The sequence below is a fragment of the Bos indicus genome, chromosome 27 (assembly GCF_029378745.1).
Source record: "Bos indicus isolate NIAB-ARS_2022 breed Sahiwal x Tharparkar chromosome 27, NIAB-ARS_B.indTharparkar_mat_pri_1.0, whole genome shotgun sequence".
In the NCBI taxonomy this organism is placed as follows: domain Eukaryota; kingdom Metazoa; phylum Chordata; class Mammalia; order Artiodactyla; family Bovidae; genus Bos; species Bos indicus.
The window spans coordinates 37,114,168-37,131,791 of NC_091786.1; the positions used below are offsets into that span (position 1 = coordinate 37,114,168).

General features: G+C 45.8%; 1 long non-coding RNA gene across 1 annotated transcript; it reads right to left on the reverse strand.

Moving 5' to 3' along the window:
• Positions 1-11,174: 11,174 nt before the first annotated feature.
• On the reverse strand, positions 11,175-16,251 carry LOC139180135 (uncharacterized). The gene is made up of 3 exons (XR_011564446.1): positions 15,980-16,251; positions 14,013-14,180; positions 11,175-12,826 (listed from the first exon to the last, which is right to left on the reverse strand). It is a non-coding gene; the product is annotated as an uncharacterized lncRNA (long non-coding RNA).
• Between the last annotated feature and the right edge of the window lie 1,373 nt (positions 16,252-17,624).

Consider the following 17,624-nt stretch of genomic DNA (forward strand, 5'->3'; position numbering starts at 1 on the left):
GTTGTGTCTGACTCTGTGTGACCCCATAGACAGCAGCCCACCAGGCTCCCCCGTCCCTGGGATTCTCCAGGCAAGAATACTGGAGTGGGGTGCCATTTCCTTCTCCAATGCATGAAGGTGAAAACGGAAAGTGAAGTCGTTCAGTCATGTCTGACTCTTTGTGACCCCATGGACCACAGCCTACCAGGCTCCTCCGTCCATGGGATTTCCAGGCAAGAGTACTGGAGTGGGTGCCATCGCCTTCTCCAGGTCACATGACTAGTAAACGACAAGCCAGCATGTAGTCCAGCCTGACTCGAGTCCCTTGTGCAGCTACTCTGCAACTTAGCCCAGCAAAGACTCTTCCGGAAAGGGCATTGGGGAGGGGGCCTTGGGGCCTTGAGCTACCTGAAGCCCTGACAGAAGGCAGGACTCGGCTGTGTGCTGGGGAGGTCTGGCCCCTGCTTGGACTTCAGGACAGAGGGGATTTATTAACAAGGGAGCTGGTAAGCTGGCCTACTGGGTTGCAGGCCCTGGTTTCTGCTCACCATTTGTCCCCTTCTCTCTGCGTGATGGGGCCTCTAAGGTGGCGCTCCCTGTCTCCAGGGGACATGGACAGGGCAGTTCTCACAGCCCGTCACCACAGAACCAGCCTGGGGATTGGCCCAGCCTGGGTCGTGGGCCCGTCACTGTGGCCTGGGGAGTGGGCCCTGTGAGCAAAAGAAGCAGAGAGGGTGCAGGAAGATAGAAGCAGAGGGTGCAGGCCGCCTCGGGGAACACACACCGTCTCCATCTCCCTGGGACCCTAGTACTGCAGTCCCATGCCCCAGAAGGGACGCCTGTATTCCCAAACCAAAGGGGGAACAAATCTGAGTTGCAGAATTACGGAGCTGGAAGCAGCCCCGGATTCCCTTGACTTAGCCCACGCGCTGCACTTCTGTGTCCCTGGACCAGCATGGGCAGCACTGGGTCCCTGTGGCACCAGCACCACCCAGGGCTCTCTCCAGGACACCACGAAATCCACCTGGCTGCTCCAAAGAAATGACTCAGACCAAGTCAAATACAACTACCCCGTGAAGGTGCTGCTCCTCTGGAGGAAGGCTCAGTTCTGACCCTCCAGGGAAAGAGGAACAGACAGCTGCTGGAAGCTTCCCGCCTAAAACCACCACCAGTTCACGATGCGCTGATGCTGTCTCCGGGCTTCCCTCTTTACAGAATCTGACTGTGGACTCCCCTCAGATGGAGGCAGGCGCGCACAGCGTCTGCCTGGCTTCCCCGCGGTCCACCTGTCCCGGGACTCTGTCTTGCAGTCCCAGGGTGTCCTTGGGGGCATCCTCAGAAGCACTGGCCGAGATGCAGCTTTTCGTCCTCCACAAAAGCTACTTTGGGTCACCATTTCATTCGGATATGCTTACTGGGGTCCCGGGGGCCTCATGGCAATCAAACAAATCCTGTGCCTGTATGTTCGAGCCCCTCAATGGGTCCCTACTCCACCTGGGGATGGGGAAGTCAGAGACATGGATTCTTCTGTTTATGTACTCCTGATTCACCTCTCTGAGGTCAGCTGGAATTTTGCTACATGCTGGGCAGGGCCGGGTGACCCTCACCCTGCCCTCAGGGAGCTGGCAATTTAGAGAGAGGAGATGGGGATGTACCTGAGGTGTTCCTGGTAGATTTCTATGCAACGTGCCCCACAATCCAGGGCCATAGCATCCCCATGTTGATTGCACAGTCCCATCACAGCAGCACAAAGCAGCCATGTGCCAGCACGTGAGTGCAGCCGTGCTGTGATACAGCCGTATGCACCCAGCCGGTGGCAAGCTGGATACAGCCCATGGGCTGGCATTTGCCCCTCCTGCCCCCGAGGGTGGTGCCCAGGCTACAGGTGACCTCCTGGCATGGCCAGATTCAGAGGGGGCAGCCTGGCTGGAAAGGGAGACACACGGCCGAGCAAAGGCCCTGTGGTCAGCACCCCACAGGATGTTCAGGCTGCTACCAGCCAGTAATGTGGTTAGACTTGGGGGAACGGGAGTGGGAGGCTGGAGAAGCTGAGGGCAGCCTGAGGGGCTCTGTCCTCAGGGCCAAGGGGAAGAGGAAGAACGGGCTCGAGGCATCTGTGGTCAGCCCTCTTCCAGACGCTTTACATCCACAACCCCAGTTTCACTCTCCCAGAACCCAGTGAGGTCGGTATCATTATTTGGTTTATTTTTTGGTTGCACTGGGTCTTTGTTGCGTTGCACGGGTTTTCTCTTTGTAGCTTTGCACAGACTTGCATAGGCAAGCCTGCACTTTGCACGGGCAAGTGGGGGTTCCTCTCCTTGTGGTGCGTGAGCTTCTCATTTCGGTGGCTCCTCTGGTTGCAGCTCTCGGACTCTAGGTGCACTGCCCCAGTACTGTGGCTCACAGGCTTAACTGTTCCATGACAGGCGGGATCTTTCCGGAGCAGGGATCAAACCCATGTGCCCTGCATGAGCAGGTGGACTCCTATTCACTGTGCCACCAGGGAAGTCCGAGGTCGGCACTATTAATCCCATTTTGTGATGGAACCCTTGTCCAAAGGTCACCGCCTGGCTGAATGGCCAGTGTGTTTGGCGCCAGACCCTGGCTGTCTCCCCGCTGCCCCTGGAAAACCCCAGCCCTGAGACTCCCCTCCCTCCCTCATCCCAGCACTGTGGCCTCCCCTGTCAGCGGGGAGAGAATGCCAGGATCTCTCAGAGTTGGAAGAAAGTCAAACCGTGGGTGATGCAGTGTGGCGGGGGTGCAGATCTTGAGAAGGGGCACTGACCCATCACCCCATTAGTCAGACTGGAGTCTCCCACATGGCTGGCGGGGAGCCAGGGGAGCCCCATGGGGAGGGCGTGCCTCTGTGGCTGCCGTTTCCTGCTCTGTGGCATTACCCTGGCCGGGGCCCACCTGGAGCCCATGCTAGGCAGCAGGCGTCACAGAGTCACAGAGGTCACAGAGTGAGAGGAATTCCAGAGATTCCGGCTCAGCGCCTCCCTGCCCAGCTCTGCCCTGGGTCCCGTCTTCACGGTAGCTTAGCTGCTGGATGCTCCAGTTCTTTGAGCCCAGGCTCTGATATCGAGAGTCATTTGCAGGAATTCTGTCTTCCATATCGGCCAGGCATTTGGTGGGTACTCAGCGGACCCTTGATGATTTAAGTAATAATTGACATCGAAGTGTATCATTTATCCAAATAGCTTTCAGTCCATTCTTCACATCATCTCCACACCAAGACCGCAGAGGCCACTTGACAGAGGGTCGTCCTTGACACGGGTCTGGTTCCTGGTTATTCATGATGTGAACTTGGATTGGAGCCCCGGGCCCCTCCCTGGACCTGCTAAATCAGAACCTTTATTCTAACAAGATCCCTGGGTGATTCATATGCACATTGAAGTTTGAGAAACCCCAGGAATATGATTGTGCAACTGTACCCAGAAGTGGTCACTAATCCCATCTTGATTCTTGGTTTTTCTTTTTTTTGCCTGTGCTGGATCTTTATCTTTGCTGCGTGGGCTCATCTCTAGTTGTGAGCAGCAGTGGGTGGGCTTCTCATTGCGGTGGATCATCTTGTCGCGGAGCATGGGCTCTAGGCGCTTGGGTTCCATAGTTGCAGCTCCCAGGCTCTAGAGTGCAGGCTCAGCAGTCATGGTGCACCAGCTTAGCTGCGTGTGGGATCTTCCCAGACCAGGAATTGAACCTCTGTCTCCTGCATTCTCAGGGAGATTCTTTGCCACCAGGGAAGGCCCCCATTTCGATTCTTAAATCACCTCTAAAGAGATAGTTTTTATATATTCTGAATGCAGCTAGACGCTGAGTCCAGAAAAATGGTCACCCACCCCACCCCCCGGGGCTCTTCCGCTTCCCAGTCCTGTCAATTGCGTGCCCTGCCCCATCCCTGCTTCTGGTGGTAACAGTGGCTGACAGCGATAGAAGTTCAATAGGTAAGAAGGAAGTGAGAGCAGAGAAATTTTAAAGTGACACACTTGAGAGTCAGAGCCAAATACCTTAGCTCTGAATTCCCATCTTACATCTGTCTCATGTCCCATTTCTTCATTCCTTTGCCCAGCCTTTAGAGGGTGAGAGTGAGGGCAAGGTGACTTTTCCAAGGTCCTCTGGTTATTAAAGTGGTGAAGGGGCGTCCCTGGTGGCTCCGTGGTAAAGAATCCACCTGCCCAGTGCAGGAGATACGGGTTCGATTCTTGGTCCAGGAAGATTCCACATACCCCAGAGCAACTAAGCCCGTGCACCACAACTGCTTGGCCTGTGCTCTAGAGCCTGGGAGCTGCAGCTACTGAAGCCTGCATGCCCTAGAGCCTGTGCGGTAGCAAGAGAAGTTACCGCAATGAGAAGCCCACACACAGCAACAAGGAGTAGCCCCTGTTTGTTGAAACTAGAAAAAAGCTGGCGCACAGCAACAGAGACACAATGCAACCAAAAATAAATAAATGCATTCATTTAAAAAATAAAATAAAGTGGTGAGGGAGGGAGCAAGGGGCTATGGATCCCCTGGGATCAGCACGGTCCCTGGAAAGATGATAGAAACCCCACTGCCCCCGGGTCCCCATCCCCTCGATCCCCGATGCACAGAGACAGGTCTCTGCGTTGTTGTCTGGGCAGGCGCTGCCTTTCTCCATGGCCACTGACTGGGGCAGAGGAAACTATACCAACTTCAGAATCAACAGACTTGTTTTGAATCTTAGTTCCACAATCTGCAAGCAGCGTGGCTTTGGGCAAGATACATGCTCTCTGAGCCTTTTCTTCATTTGTAAACCAGGGGCATGGTCCACGCTGCAGACTGGCTATGAGGCTGAGAGAGGGAATGTCCCCCAGGCCTGCACCCAACCTGGCACTTATTGAATGCCCCCAAATTAGCTGCTAGCATTTCTCAGAGAGTTGTTCCCTGTCAGCACCCAGCAATGCCTTCTTCATATGATCTCCTGGCTCCACAACATTCACTGGCTCCCTGCTACCCACAGCAGAATGTCCAGATCCCTTAGAAAAGGCCTCCCCCATTTAGTCCCCACCTCACCTTTCCAGCCTTGTGTCCTTCTTATTCTTTAAATGGAGGTATGCCAAGAAAAGGGCTTCCGACCACCAAGAAAAGTTGGTGCTTATGTTAAAGAACCAACCTGCCAATGCAAGAGACACAAGAGACACGGGTTCAATCCCTGGGTTGGGAAAGATCCCCTGGAGAAGGAAATGGCAAGCCACTCCAGTATTCTTGCCTGGAGAATCCCAAGGACAGAGGAACCGGGTGGGTTACAGTCCATAGGTTCACAAAGAGTCAGACACAACTAAAGTGACTTAGCATGCACACACATGTGCACATGCCAAGAAATCTGATTTTCTTATTTTTAACTGATACAAGTATTATTTCTTCTAAAATAAATAGTTTGGTTCAATAGTTGGTCAGGAGTGCTGGTTGATTATCAGAATTAAGCCACTTAAATTTATATCTTCTCATATGCCTACTACAAATTTTGGATGCTTTTATTTATTAACAAAGAATATTAACTATTTCAAAAGACCTGTGCCTTCTTTTTCTGTTAAGATAATCTTGAGGTTATGACTGTTATGAGTATATTTAAAGTTTAACCTAAATTCCATGTTCTATAGCTGACTATCTAGGTGAAGTTGGCCTTTCCCCCTGTTCTAATAGATCCTCTCACAATATTGCAACATAGTTGACTTCATTCTGTTCATTGTTTAAGAGTTGTTCATTTAGTTACAGGATTTTTGGACCCATAAAATTTTATGTGTTTAGTTCTGGTTAATTTTTTATGCTGAAGATATAAGTGTTGATCTTGTCTCACTTTTATGATGACTTCAATGGTTTGCCATTTTCTTACAGCACTTGCTTAAAAATCCCCAATGTTGTTTCCCTTCTTTAAGTGAGCATGAATGCTTTAAGAAATGTGAAACATAGTTTAATTAAACTTAGGGAAGAACTAGGGTGAGCTCAGGGTGATCAGGTTCCCCCCAAGCCAACCCCAAGTCTGCTTAGGTTGAGCTACAGTTGATTCATCCAAGCACACCCTTCAGTCTGCTTACCATGTTCGTGCCCATCTCCTCCCTGCATTCCAATAAAGTACAGCCTATTATGAATTAAGGATTTTTCATTTAGGTTGGGTATGATTGCTTCATAGATTGTTTTATTAATTTTTAAACCCTCTTTTGAGCTTCTCTGATGGCTCTGTGGTAAAGAATCCACCTGCAATGCAAGAGATGTAGGAGACATGGGTTTGATCCCTGGGTTGGGACAACCCCCCTGGAGGAGGAAATTGCAACCCGCTCCAATATTCTTGCTGGAAAATTCCATGGACAGAGGAGCCTAGTGGGCTACAATCCACGGGGTCACAAACAGCTGGACGTGACTGAAGTGACTTAGCACAGCATACAAACCCTCTTTTGGACTATTTAACCTTGGAGACATTCACAAATGACATACTCTCTAACCCAGAGAATGTAGCTCCTTTGTTCTTAACCCAGATGCTGTCCCTTTTCCTGACAGTTTTATGTCTATCTTTGTGCTTCCTCTTCTACTCCGTCAAGGCTTTGCTGATCTCAAGGGTGAGGAAGCTGAGGTTTGTAGGAGAATATCAGTTATAAAACAGATTCTCAGAGAGATACGACCACCAAGTATTATATGACTTTTAAGGCCTTACTACCAATCCCCTGGCAAAAAAAAAAAAAAATACCTTGTTTGTGTTAGTTTAGGATGAAGCTCCAATACTCAAGCCACTTGATACCAAGGGCCAATTCACTGGAGAAGACTCTGACGCTGGGAAAGATTGAGGGCAAGAGGAGAAGGGGGCAACAGAGGATAAATGGTTGGATGGCATCACTGACTCAGTGGACATGAGATTGAGCAAACTCCAGGGGATAGTGAAGGACAGGGAAGCCTGGCGTGCTGCAGTCCACAGGGTCGCAAAGAGTCAGACATGACTGAGCGATTGAATAACAAGGATGAAGCATGGTAAAGTACCTAATTCTTATCAGGATCTGGACTTATATATTTCTCTAAACATCACTTTCTAAAATTCAGCGATTTGCAGGACTTCCTTGGTGGTCTGGTGTCTAAAACCTCACGCTCCCAACGCAGGGGGCCTGGGTTCAATCCCTGACTGCAGCTAAAACCTGGCACAGTCAAATAAATACATATTAAAAATAAAATAAAAATCACCAATTTGCAGCCTCACATATAATCATTCATTCAGTCAACGATCATCCACAGATGCTCAAACCATTAGGTGAGAGACTGTTCCATTCAGTTCAGTCGCTCAGTCATGGTTAGTGAACAGCATATGTTTATGGCACCACAGGTTCACTGTGAACGGCAAAGAGAAAATGTGCCTTTGCAGTGGGGTGGTCTGGTGGTCACCCCTTTGATCAGTGATCAAAATTAGCCGGGACTGACAGTGAGTGCCTCCTAGTGGGGTGCAAAGAGTAGCCAACACCCCCCACGAACGATGGTCCAAAATGTCTTCTCTTCACCTCCCAAGGCTGCAAACCTAATTTCTGGTTCAGAAAAAGGATACAGAGAAGGGAGGAAAAGTTCAGTGACATGAACAGGCAAATTAGATAAATCTGGGCAAATCCAGACTGTGGGACATTCCAAAGATGACTGTCATACCGCCATTATAAAGTCAAGGTCACTGAGGGGGGAAAAAAAGGGTGGAGGATACTTCTGGACTGACTGAAGAGCATTAATGAGCAATTCCAAGGCAATGAAAGCTATAAAAACATTCTGAGCACAATTCAGGAAATTTGAATATGGATGCTCTTAAGGAAAGACTACCAGTTTTTTTAGGTGTTGTAATAGAACTGTGGTTAGGTAGGAGATTACCCTTGTTCTTGGAAGACTCTTGATGGAATATTTAGGGATGACCCATCCTCCTGTTGTGTAAGCAACTTAGTTTCAAATGACACAGCGAAGCATAAATATAAATGATATAGCTGTACATCTATTGATCAGCCTCTTTACCCAGAGAGACAGAGAGATTGAGAGAAAAAGAGAGAGTACACGGATATGACAAAATGTTACCAGTTGTTTCATCTGGATGGAAGGTATAAGGATTTTCACTGTACCATTCTTTCAACTTTTCTGTATATTGGAAACCTACCCCATCCCAACTGGGAAAAAGGGAAAAAATAAAGTATCTTAATTTTTATTTCAGCTGGAGCTCTATACAATTCAGTTGAATTTGTATTTCTTCTTCAAGGATTCAATTCTTCAGTGAATATTTCTTCTGAATATTTGTTGAAAAGATTGCTACTGAAGCTGAAGCTCTAATATTTTGGCCACCTGATGCGAAGAACTGACTCATTGGAAAAGACCCTGATGCTGGGAAAGATTGAAGGCAGGAGAAGGGGACAACAGAGGATGAGATGGTTGGATGGCATCACTGACTCAATGGACATGAGTTTGAGCAAGCTCCAGGAGATGGTGAAGGACAGGGAGATCTGGCGTGCTGCAGTCCATGGGGTCGCAAGGAGTTGGACATGACTGAGCAACTGAACTGATATTGATTCTTTCAACTTTTCTGTATGTTGGAAACCCACCCCACCTCAGTTGGAAAAAAGGGAAAAAATAAAGTATCTCCATTCTTATTTTAGCTGGAGCTCTCCACAGTTCAGTTGAATTTGAATTTTACTTTCCAATTCTTAGATGCGCTTTATGCTGGGAAATGCTGGTTTGGGTCAACTATATGAGCCCAATTGCTATGGTGAAATATGCCATTCTAAGGACAGCTTAGTCAAACCATCCTTTATTGTTTGATAACTTAAAACTATCTATTGATCATTTGGTTCCACAGGGATGTGGTCAAACAAGATGAGATGAGCTGCCTCACAGTGTTCTTGGCACTTCGGCCTTTCAGTTTTCTGAACTGGAGCCCCTGCCCCTCGGTTTGCTGGCACATGCAATTCTGCTGACCCCCAACAAAGAAGCCAGACCCCACCTTTGGGTTTATGGGCCTCTGAAACCACCTGAGTGTTCTCGTTGCCCAGATATAATGTAAGCAAGATCCACTCAGCAAGCGTTATGTGCTGTGTCCATATTGAAGCATAAGATCAGGTAATTTACATCCATGTCGAACCAAGGTGAAAATTCTATAGGCTACATTAATCACTTTAACGTTATCTATACCTAAAATTTAGTCTTATAATAAAGGGTTTTAGGGCTTCCTTGGTGGCTCAGGGGTGAAGAATCTGCCTGCCAATGTAGGTGACATGGTTTCCACCCCTGGTCCGGGAAGATCTCTCCATGGAGCGACTGGGTCAGTGCGCCATGACTACTGAGTCCATGCTCTAGAACCCCGGAGCTGCAACTCCTGAAGCCCATGTGCCCTAGAGCCTTGCTCCACAGCGAGAGAAAAGCCGGAGCAACTGCGAAGACCCAGCACGGCCAAAAAATTAATAAATAAATAGATAATTTTTAAAAATATAGGATAATAGCTATTGCTATTGTATATATTACTATTACTTTAGAGGTTCAAACAAGATGTTAAAAATAACAGGACTAAGTAATTCAGGAAGTTTTGCAGTGGCTTCCCTCATAGCTCAGTTGGTAAAGAATTCGCCTGCAATGCAGGAGACCCTGGTTCGATTCTTGGGTCGGGAAGACCTGCTGGAGAAGGGATAGGCTACCCATACCAGTATTCTTGGGCTTCCCTGGTGGCTCAGCTGGTAAAGAATCCACCTGCAATGCGGGAGACCTGGGTTCTACCCCTGGGTTGGGAAGATTCCCCTGGAGAAGGGAAAGGTTACCCACTCCAGTATTCTGGCCTGGAGAAGTCAATGGACTGGATAGTCCATGGGGTTGCAAAGAGTTGGACATGACTGAGTGACTTTCACTTTCACTTTCGTATTTATTTCTAGGTTATGCTTACCTACCTCATGTACCTTTGTGCCCATGTATGGATACTTATTACACATATTTTTGATAAAATATTTTGATAAAATATTTATTTTGTGTCTTATAAACATTAAGAAAATAGCATTCATAGACCGCCTGTTATAAACTCTTAGACTATATTTAGGTTTTTTCATCATATCTGGATTGTAGCATCTCTCTCATTTAACAAGATACCATGTGATCTGAGTGATGTCAAGCTGCAGCCTTACAATTTATATACTTTTCTATGTGTATGTTACATTAAATGTTGCTGCTGCTGCTGCTAAGTCGCTTCAGTCTAGTCCGACTCTGTGCGACCACATAGACAGCAGCCCACCAGGCTCCCCCGTCCCTGGGATTCTCCAGGCAAGAACACTGGAGTGGGTTGCCATTTCCTTCTCCAATGCATGAAAGTGAAAAGTGAAAGCGAAGTCGCTCAGTTGTGTCCAGCTCTTAGCGACCCCATGGACTGCAGCCCACCAGGCTCCCCTGTCCATGGGATTCTCCAGGCAAGAGGACTGGAGTGGGGTGCCATTGCCTTCTCCACATTAAATGTTAGGGTTACATTAAAACAAAATAAGAGACACCCAACTGAAGAAATCATGGTTATGCATGACTATGGACCAGTTAGTCACGAGCTCACATCATGATGCCTTATCTAAGAGGAATGAAGGGCAATTTTAGATTGCATGACCTTGAAGGAGGGACCAGCCATATCTCAGCTTAGAAACTGCTTTGAACAACAGGTCTTCACAGGATCTTCACCAACAGGGTTGCTGGTTTCTCATGAGTTGGCTGATCAAGGAAAGAATGTAGAGATGATATAAATGGGATAAGGTTACAGACAGTATGTGATATGGAAAATGTAATGCACCTTGTCTTTTAACTATGCTAATGAACCGAGCAGTAGTGAAGTGTTAATATTCATTTCTGAATGAATGGTGGATGTGCGGTTGTCTATTGTTTTCTCTACTTTCCTGAAGGTGGAAATGTTTCACAATTTATAATTTTAAAAAGTATGAGAAAAAGCATTCAACTAAAGTGAGTCTTTAAAAAAGAAAAACTGGAAAAAACTAAAGTTGTTAAAGATGACACATTAAAAAGAAAGGATGAGACTAGGCTTCCTGCCTCACCAATATCTGTTCATCCTTAAAGCTTTGATGAATAGAATTATGAATCAAATTGCCTTTAAAAAAGCGTGTATTCCTTGTGATGGATTTTTAAATACATTGGCTTAATTCCAGTTGGCGTATTACTACTGTTAATAAGCAGAAAGTTGAAAAAGCAACAATTTTTCAAATGTTTCAAATAGACTTTATTTTAGAGCAGTTTTAAGTTCAAAGCAAAACTGAGCAGAATATGGGAAGTTTCCACGTACCCCAGCCACTTTCCACCATCAACAAGCACGTTTGTTACAACTGATGAACTGACATGGGTCCATTATTAGCGCTCAAAGCCTGTTGTTTACATTAGGGCTCTGTTGGCATTGTATAACACTTTCTACGGATTTGGAAAACTATATCCACCAGTATAATATTGTACACAGTCATTTCACGGCCTGAAAACCTCTGTGTTCCCCTATTCACTCATTCCTCCCCCTAACCCCTGCCAACCACTAATCTTTTTACCATTTCCATAGATTTTCCTTTTCCAAAATGTTATGTAGTTGGAATTGTATAGTATGTGGCTTTTTTTTTTTTTTACATTGGCTTCTTCTGCTTAAGAATACACACATTTTAGGTTCCTGCTTGTCTTTTTATGACTTGATGGTGCATTTCTTTTTATTGCTGGATAAATTTCCAGGATTGAATGTACCACAGGTGAATTATCCATCATCCACGGAAGGAGATCTCTGCTTCCCAATTTTGGCAATTCTGAATAAAGCTCCTATGAACATCCGTGTGCAGGGTTTTGTGTCGACATAAGTTTTCAGCTCATTTTGAGTAAATACTAAGGAGAATGGTTGTTGAGTCTAACGGTAAGAGAATGTTTTGTGTTGTAAGAATTTGCCAAACTGTCTTCTCAAGTAGCCGCACCGTTTTCTATCCCCACCAGTGATGAAGGAAATACGTCCTGATGCTCCAGACGCTCACCTGCATTTGATGTTGTCAGAGCTCTGTGTTTGGGCTGTTCTAACAGGTGTGCACTGGCGTCTCATGGTTGAAATGCGTAATTCCTTCATGACATAGGATGTAGAGCATCTTTCCTTACGTGTTTGCCATCTGTTGTTGTTGTTCGGAGAAGGCAATGGCACCCCACTCCAGTGCTCTTGCCTGGAAAATCCCATGGATGGAGGAGCCTGGTGGGCTGCGGTCCATGGAGTCGCGAAGAGTTGGATGGGACTGAACGACTTCACTTTCACTTTTCACTTTCATGCACTGGAGAAGGAAATGGCAACCCACCCCAGTGTTCTTGCCTGGAGAATCCCAGGGACGGGGGAGCCTGCTGGGCTGCCGTCTATGGGGTCGCACAGAGTCAGACACGACTGAAGCGACTTAGCAGCAGCAGCAGCACCAGTTGTTGTTCAGTCGCTAAATTGTGTCCGACTCTTTGTGACCCCACGGACTACAGCACACCAGGCTTCCGTGTCCTTTACTATTTCCTGGAGTTTGCACAAACTCATGTCCTTTGAGTCGGTTATCTTCCTTTTAAACAAATTTAAGTACTCTCAATTGGTATTATTAATACTCTTAGCAGATCAAAGTTTGAAAAGCAACAATTTTTAAATCTAATGTTTTCACGGAACTTAGATTACCATCTGGTCTGATAAACACAGTGTTTTGTTTTGTTTACTCTAAGAGCCATTGGACTCAGATTAGTGTAAACAAATCCTGTTCCCGCTCTTGTCCTGGGATGAGGTAGGGCTGTTACTGGTGGAAAACTTCTGCTGTTGGAGGCCGTCATGACCAGACCCAAATGGGGGTGATTTCTCAGGTCCTTTAAGTACGCCTAAAAAGGAGGCCAAGTCGGGTTGATTATAATAAGTAATGAAAGGCTTATGAAGTAGAGTTAAATGTAAGTTTTTCAAAACCTGATTGAAAGCTGAATTTTCAATACAATTGCAGAGAACTGTTTGGAGGGATGCTGTGTCTATAATTGTTTGACTATATCATTAAGCAGTTAATAACATGACATGACTTCTGTGTTTTCTCACGCAATAAAAACTTTGAAAATAGAGCATGTCCCCAGTGGCCCAATGGCTAAGATTCCACCCTCCCAGTGCTGGGGGTGCAGGTTCAATCCCTGAGCAGGAAATCAGATCCTACATGACACAGGTAAGAGTTCCACCTTGAAACTAAAGATCCTGCAGGCCACAACTAGAAAAAAAAATCCTGTGTGCCATAATTAAGACCCAATGCAGCCAAATAAATTTTTTTAAAAAAGCTTGAAAACACTGTAAGGCATAAGTATTACAGTGATCATAAATCAGGATAGATGTTTTGAGTAATTGATTAATTTTTGAGTAAAAAGTGCATTAATATTTGAAAATTTCAGAATTGGACAAGTTCTTAAAAGGCAGGAGGAATAAAGATTACTGAAATATAATCAAATTTAACATTTATGAAGAGCCTAAATATTTGCATTGTTGGTGAATGTGGATTTGAAATGGAAAGTCATCCGACCTGCATGAGCACGTGTAAGACTAAGAAAAGCAGTTAAAAAGGCACGTGTTGGTCGCAGCACTATTTACAAGAGCCAGGACATAGAAACAACCTACATGGCCATCAACAAAGGGATGGGCAAAGAAGACGTGCTACACAGACGCAGTGCTCTGCCATTCAGCCATTAGGAAAGAATGGACGAATGCCATCTGCAACAATATGGGCGGGCCTAGAGTCTGTCATGCAGAGTGAAGTAAGTCAGAAAGAGAAAAGCAAATATCACATATTAAGGAATATAAGCGGAAAAATTGGTATAGGTGATCTTATTTACAAAGCAGAAATAGAGACACAGACATGGAGAACAAATATATGGATGCCAAGGGGGTAAAGGGGGGTGAGATGAATGGGGAGACTGGGGTTGATGTATACACACTGCAATGTAGAAAGTAGATAACTGATGAGAACCTACAGTATAGCCCAGGTGACCTAAGTAGGAAGGAAATCCAAGAAAGGGGGGATGTATGTATACATACGGGTTTCCCAGGTGGCTCCAGTAGTTAAGAATTCGACTGCCAGTGCAGGAGACATAAGAGACACGGGTTCAGTTCCTGGGTTTTCAGGAAGATCCCCTGGAGGAGGGCATGGCAACCCCCTCCAGTATTCTTGCCTGGAGAATCCCATGGACAGAGGAGCCTGGAGGGCTATAGTCCATAAGGTTGCACAGAGTCAGACATGACTGAAGTGACTTAGCACGCATGCACGTGTATGTAGAGCTGACTCACTTTGCTACATAAGAGAAACTAACAGAACATTGTAAAGCAACTACACTCCAGTAAAAATTTTTTAAAAAATGGCATATGGAAGAGCTATTTGAATATTGATATATCTTGTGCAAACGTGTGAATAACACAGGAAAAGTGACCATCAGGTTTATTATTGCTAAAGTTTTAATATATTAGTAATTTTTAATTTGGAAGATTACCAAGTTTTTGGCTTCTGAAACAAACAAAAAAATCATCTAAAATCTTTTTATGAAACACTGTTATATAATAAGTAACAAAAATTAGACATTCTTAAAATTTTTCTTAGTAAATGAGAGATTCTCCATGTAGAATCACAATTCAAGGTTTAATTTAAATTGTATTTATAGTACTTGAACCCAAGAACAATTATAGGATTAAGTTATAAGAGTAAAAGAGAGATTACAGATAAATTTATGTGGGCATGTTAATATACAAAAGATAGTTTAGTGCAGTTAAAATGATAAATACATATGCTACATTATATTATAATGACTGCATACTTAGAAAGCACTGTCATTACTGAATCTGGACTGATCCATAAAACAGTAATGCTTGATTAAAAGAAAGAATCATTAGTTACAGGTTTTCCCCCAATTAGATAAATAAATGGGGGAAAGTTAGACTTGTTAAGTTAGCTTACAGTAATGTTTATGATCCTCACACAAATAAATAGCACTCTATGAATTTCCTTGTGATTTGAATTACCAATTAAATAATATAGCTGTTAAATCATGAGCGATTATAAGAGGTTCTGCTCCTATAAACCTTCATATGCTTGAATTAGTGCTGCTGTTATTGCTGCTGATTCAGAGGCCATTTGTGATTTTTTTAAAAAGTCTTCTTAAAAATATATCCCCAAAGGGCAGGATTTTAATTTTTAACGGGTAGGTTCTGCCACTCTGGGAAGGTAGAATGAACAGGTTTTCTGTATTCTTCCTGCTAAATACAACTGGAAACCCTGGACATTACACATAAAACACACTTAAGAAGCATCTGGAAGGTGGAGAGAAGGCAGACGGTCTGGGAGGCCTCAAGTCCCAGGCAGTGGCGGTGAGTTCTCTGGGTTTTCTTTTGCCTCGTCTATTTCCCAGACTTGAAGCTGGAGGAGGGAGCCACCTGGAAACACCAGTAGGTGCCACCCAAAAGAAAAAAACAAAACAAAACCCTCAAGGAAAGCCTGCTCCTACTACCAAAGGAGCAGGGGAAAGGCAGCCTATCTCCTAAATGAGACAGACAGCTTAAAGACAGTACTCTACCCTAGCCAGACAGCACAGAAAAGCTGTGGACCCACAGTCACTCACACCAGCCATGGCTGAGGCGGTGCTTGGACCTCCACCCTCCCCTGGCTGGAACCGGAGGCCCCTGCCTCCCTCCTGGGGGCTGTCAGAGGAGCAGAGAGAAGAACCAAAACTTTCTCCATTGCCCAGCGTTGACAAGGTCACCCCCATGATGTGTGTCACGGAGAGCACATGGGGAGCTGGAACCTCCACCCACCCCCCAAGCAGTAATGACCCCACCCTTAGGGATCAACGCTGGCAAAGTGAGGAAACTGGACTCCTCCCCTCCTGGCTGTAGCTTGCATCCCTGGTGGCTCAGACGGTAAAGTGTCGTCCTGCAACGCGGGAGACCTGGGTTCGATCCCTGAGTTGGGAAGATCCCCTAGAGAAGGAAATGGCAACCCACTCCAGTATTCTTACCTGGAAAATCCCATGGATGGAGGAGCCTAGTAGGCTACAGTCCATGGGGTCACAGAGCATCGGACACGACTGAGTGACTTCACTTTCACTTTCCTCCTGGCTGTACTGAGACAACGCTGTTGGCTGTCTTGGCCCCCCATCCAGCTGTGCTAACCAAACTATAGAGACAGAGTCTGGAGGAAATAGACCTGTGCTAAACAAACTATAGAGACAGAGTCTGGAGGAAATAGAACAATGGCTTCACCTTTGCCTGGCAGAGGGGAATCCACCGTAGGCTAACGCCTCAAGAACTATGGCCCCCCCCCCCCCCCCCCCCCCCCCCCGCCCCCGTCTCTGGGGAATAGGGAGAGGTTTTATATTTCAATAAAGGTCTTGCATTTTTTTGTCTTTGCAAGGTTTCAAAACTGCCAGAACTGGTTTCAGGCAATGTAGCAACTGGGTCCGTTAACCCTAAAGTTATTGCCTGTGACCTTCTTTCAGAAATGCAGAAACCTACAAGAGAGCGTAGGGACAGAAGACTGCCAGGTACAGAATACAATTCTCATGGGTCTGAGAGTAATTCTAATAGCTTTGTGAAGGACACGTCCTGCTTACAAGTGTAAGTTGGTACACTTAAACTTTTCGTGTTTGTTGGAAGTAACAGGCAAAGAATAACCAGGGTTGTTAAACACTTGCCGGCCTGTTTGGCTGGTATGTGCCAAAGGCTGTTCATTCATTTCTGCTGCCCACACCTGCCCCTCCAGAGCGGGGTCAGAGGCAGCTCATTAAAACACAAGATTTGAAAAAGATCCAGAACCTCCTAACATGATACCCCAAATCACTCCTTATGCCAAGAACCAGGAAGGTCTCAAACAGTCAATATATTGAGTAAAAAAATGACCATCTATAGGTGTCAAGATGGAGTTGACAGAGATGTCAGAATTATGTGATGACGATTTTAGAGCCCCTGTCATAAAAATGCTTCAGTGAATGATTACAAACACACTCGAAACAAATGAAAAAAAGAAATAGAAAGTTAATATGGAAACCTAACCTCGTGTGCTTATAAGTGATGTTGGTAAAAGCCCTGCTGTTAATACTGGAGGGGAAGAGAGGGAGCCCGGGAGGCGGTGGAGGTCGTGGGATTCCAGCTCAGATCGCTCCGTGGTGTACTTACATCTCAGTGGACAGGCCCGCTAATATGACAAACCAAGAGCATCTGTTTAAAGTAGGGGCAGTTTGGGGACTTCTCTGGTGATCTTTTCCTGGTGGCTCAGATGGTAAAGAATCAGCTTGCAATGCAGCAAGTTTGATTGCTGGGTCAGCAAGATCCCTTGGAGTAGGGACGTGCAACCACTCCAGTATTCTTGTCTGGAGAATCCTATGGACAGAGGAGCCTAGCGGGCTACAGTCCGTGGGATTGTAAAGAGTCAGACTCGACTAATTGATTAGCACTAAGCCTGGTGATCTAGTGGTTAAGACTCCACACTTGCACTGCAGTGAATGTGGGCTGGGTTCCTGGTCAGGGAACTGAGATCCTGTGTGATACATGGTACGGCCAAAATTTTTAATTTTTAAAATTAAAGTAGGGGCAGTTTAGAGTATCAACCCTGAGGTTGGGATAAACATTTCTAATATTTTGAATAGAACCAATATTGCAAGTGTT